We start from the raw sequence: 4,603 nt of genomic DNA, 5'->3' as shown, positions 1-4,603 counted from the left end.
AAGCAGGGGGGTGGGGGGGGGTCTGTTTGTTTTTACTGCCGACCGCTGGTCCCTTTCTTTAACCCGTGGCCAGGTGCCATCCAAACGTTCAGAACTAGGGGCCGAAGAATGGCACCAGCGTCGGCAGTAAAACAAAAAAATGCCCCCCCTGCTTTCTGTCACTTGTTTTCCAAAAAAGGGCTAAAAATATCGCGATTTTCACAAAAAAGAAGACTAACACATCCTTCCGGGTGATTGAAAATAAATACAGAGCCTACCAATTACAGTTTGCAGTTTGAATCGCTTTAATATCTGTATTAGTACTGAAGATAATATAGTTGCACATTTTTGTGCTTTTAAGCAACAATTTTTATTTTTTTTTTTATTTCTTAACTGCAACTGGTTCACAGCAGTTTTTCTCATACTCATGAATTTTTTCAAATTTTTTCCACCGCCCCTTGTATAAGAAATAATGCTCTAAACTTGACTGTTCTTAAATGTGCCCAAAAATCCTTACTTTTTTTACATTTTTCAGTCTGCTAAGCACAAAAATTTTTTTACATAAACGCCTTCAAGCCCATTAACGTAGAACACTTTCAGCTTTTAAATGACTGTTTTTTTGTTGCGTTACCATTTTTTTTTGACTGAGTTGTTAAGCTTCAAATGCAGATGTCTATAGTTTTCTCGCCGATATTAATAGCGCATTCGTTTATCCTGCACGTTTATCCTCCGATCGTTCCTTCTTACTTCTTCTTACTCCTTCCTTCTCACTCAGCCCTACTTCGGTGCAGATCGGAGTGCACCAGTGCAGAATAACTGAATACGCTATAAGATAGATTTCAATGTTGCCGTTGGGCTTGTTCTCATTAATCCAGTAATAGGCAGACAAGAGAGCCTTCGTAGACTCTTTAGCTGTTTCTGAAACTAACCAAAGTGGTTCTTGGCACCAAGATCAGTCAAGCATAAGTTATAACTGGTCTAATGATTACCGTATATAACCTGTAAACTACCCTGGGGCTGTTTCCTTAGATTTTCGCAATTGCATTTCTGCAAGCCCGAAAGGGTTTTTTGCTTTTTTACCACCGCATCAACGTGTAGTTTGATGGTTAATTTAGAGTAAAAAATGACGTCGTAATACTTAGCTGATGTGGAGAAGTCGACCTCTTCGCCATAGAGTTATAGTTCACGAGATCAGGCAGTTTCCTGCTTCTCATAAAAAACAAAAGTTCAGTTTTCTCTGGGTTAGGAGATAGGCCTCGATCGTTCCACCAATCAAAAACAATGTGCAGATCATTTTGCACGAGTACGAATAAAATTCCCTCGTGTTTTTCTGTTACCAGGATAATAATGCCATCTACATATTCATGTGTATAAAAGCCTGATTTATTTAACCTACGAATTAAATCATCAATGATGAGTTCCACAGTTTTGAGAATAAAACTGCTCCCTGCGGACAACCCCTTTTTACCTTCGCTCTCACGTTGCAACCGTGAAGCGAAGGTTGGATAATCCTATCACATAGCATAGAGCGTATCCGTCTCTTAACAGTGGTACCTACACCTTGTCCCTCAGCAGAATTGAATATAGATTTTTTCTATTTATCTGCACGGAGAGAGCGATATCGCACAATGATATCGCACGACTTCTGTATTGAAATAAAGCGCAATATGATAACGTACAAGCAGGTTCCGGAGCTTTTTAGGATATTATAACGCACTAACATCGCTTTCCCACTACTAGAACCCTCGTATATATAATATAATATAATAAGAATATAATGTAAAATCTTGCAATGTACGATATCACGATTCGACGCTAGTATAATGTGATAATTACGATATATAGCGCAGGAATTACGGTATATATTGCAATTCTTGCGATATCGTTTTCTCCGTGTGGTAGGATTTCTTCCTTCATATGAAAGTCGACTAACATTTTTAGTGTATTCAACATGAATGAAGGTAGCCTAATTGATCTGAATGATTTTTCCTCATAGTAGGAGTCTGCCCATGTTTGATATATATATTGCTTTGCTCTTCTGTCGTGCCACAGGGGCATATCCCATAATTCTGCAAGCCCTAACAATGTAACACATTGGTCTCATCAGAACATTGAAAACCTTGACGAAGCGCCTAGGATATACCGTCTTCCTCAACGGCCTTGAAGTGGCGAAAAAGCCAGAACACCTATTTAATTTTTGATGTGTTACTGATTGTGTTACTATCCGGCTTACAACAACAACAAATATGATGTATTTTGCAGCCTTGAGAAAGACACAAAGCCGTGTCGAAACGTCGGCGTTATGTAACGACACTTTTATTTTATTTGAAAATAAAAGCTATATAAAAGTGAACGGATGACCAAAATAAATCCTTCCTTCTCTGGAATAAATTACTCACATCTATATCACGTTTGGAGAAAGTCTGATCCTGACAAAGAAAAAAGTAATTTCTTTTTTCTAGTTCTTTATAAGATCTCGAAAATTTGAAAGTTTTTCTTTTGTCATTTGATCATCTTATATAATTCCATTGTATATCTAATGGAATCTAAAGTTTCATCGTAGATATAAAAAAAGGAAGGTTAACGACGAATCTCGGACTCTTGTCTCCCAAAAATTAATATTTCAAAAGTTAATATTTTTTATGAATACTCAGTAATTACATTCAACTCTAAATTTAAGCAACTTGGGTTTCCGTCGTACGTAGAATTTCAGTCCTCGGCATTTTTGTGCTGTGGGGAACGCGGGACAGGCAGAGAGGCGGTGCTTAGTCATACGTAACAAACAGCAGCATAGCGACAATGGGGGCTGTGCGCGGGATACGGTTACTCACACGTGTATGTTGCATAAAATTATGAATTCCAATTGGAAATGGTTCGAAAGGCCCTAAATCTTTACGTTTGGATTCCCTAGATTTAAGGAGTACAATTTACTTTAGATTTGAAGTTTTTTTTCAAATTTTTAGGGACACTTCTAAATTTGACAAAATGTTGAACTCAAGATTTCAAAATGTTCACTTAGTTTAAAATAAACTTCTAACTTTAAAGTAAATATATTTATATATATATATTATATATATATATATTAAAATGATTCTACTTACAAAGTCGTGGATTCAGTTTCTGTACAGATACTCGTCTTTGAAGTGGGGTATAGATATTCAAACGTTTAAAGAAAATCTACTAATACTCTTTGTCAGTAGTGTGGATTTTTTTTTATAAACAGTTTCCCATCATTTTGACAGATCGTTTGATTGGAAGGAAGGTCCGTGTCAAATCGAGGTGCGGATGCAACAACTCGAGAAGCGCTCGAAACCACGTTTTGCCAACTTCGACCAGTGGGACGGTCATCGAAAAAATGCTAGTTGAAGTAACTTATCGCGATAAAGTTGTTCACTAGGCTTTAAAAAAGTTTTCTGTAAACTTAAGAAGAATCGGGCAAAAAATGTAGAAATGCCAGCGTATTGAAGTCAACACACGCTGCCGCTGGTACATTTTGTTGCTCTTTGCGTATGTTGACCGAATTTCTTCAAATTTTTCGAAAAACTTTTTCAAAGTCTAGTGAACAACTTTTTCGTGATGAGTTACTTCAACTACAATTTTTCGATGACCGTCCCACTGGTCGAAGTTGGAAAAACGTGGTTTCGAGCGCTTGTCGAGTTATTGCATCCGTCATCTCAATTAATGGGGCATTTTAAAGAGTCGATCTTGGAAGATAGTAGGAGTTGAAGGGGGTTAGTTGAACGCACCCTACTTCTACTTTCCCTTCACCCCATTCCATGGCCTACCTAAAAAATTCCCCGTTATCTTCGCTGTACCAAATCGGAGGTATCTTTTTAACTTTTCTGATTATTATTATTATTACTGCAATATTAAACAAAGATAATATATTTAACATTTTTTCCTTTAATTCGTTCTTTTGGAATATCCGGTATAGAAATACGTCCAGGACGAGAGATTTTTTAGTTGTATATAATTTGTAATTTTAGCTTATTTTATGTTTAGAGAAATTTCGAGATTTTGAAAACATTTCATATATCCAGAATAATATATTTATTCTAGAACAATTTGAAACATTGTAGTAAAAATCCGAAATGCCACGAAAATTCTAGAAACATTACATTCACAAGCTTAAATAATCTAGACTTATCTGTAAAAGTCGAGAAGTTTTAAAATATTTTAAAAAGTACAGAAATATTTAGAATTTTAAAGAATTTTAGAATATAATCACGAACAATTTTCAATATTTTATAACGTTCTAAAAAGCTTCAGCATATTCGAGATAAACGTCAAAAATTGAGAAAAAAAATGAGATTTTGAATCCTTGAATAAACGGCCTAATGTAAGTTTGAAATCAGGTATATTCAAGAATGATTCATTTTTGTAAGATTGATATATGAAATCAAGATTCTTAATTACAAATTATCTTAAATTCTAAATGTTGATCTAAAATAAATATCAGAGGATTCACGAAAACTTTGTTTAAATAACAGTTAATTAATTTGAAAATTTCATTTAAACACATACTGAGTGAATGTTTCGATATTATTCAAGGAGTTAGACAAGGATGCGTTATGTCTTCATGGTTATTTATATTATTTATGGACAAATGTTTAAGAATGGCTCT

At 35.2% G+C, this 4,603-nt stretch overlaps 1 protein-coding gene across 1 annotated transcript in view; it reads right to left on the bottom strand.

Moving 5' to 3' along the window:
* The window catches only part of LOC117178815, a 91,526-nt gene that overhangs the window by 41,413 nt on the left and 45,510 nt on the right, over positions 1-4,603 (bottom strand). The gene's annotated exons all lie outside the window — the stretch shown is intronic.

This window comes from Belonocnema kinseyi, chromosome 8 (assembly GCF_010883055.1).
Source record: "Belonocnema kinseyi isolate 2016_QV_RU_SX_M_011 chromosome 8, B_treatae_v1, whole genome shotgun sequence".
In the NCBI taxonomy this organism is placed as follows: Eukaryota; Metazoa; Arthropoda; class Insecta; order Hymenoptera; family Cynipidae; genus Belonocnema; species Belonocnema kinseyi.
The sequence above is the reverse complement of the archived record's forward strand: the minus strand, read 5'-3'. Positions and strand labels throughout refer to the sequence as shown.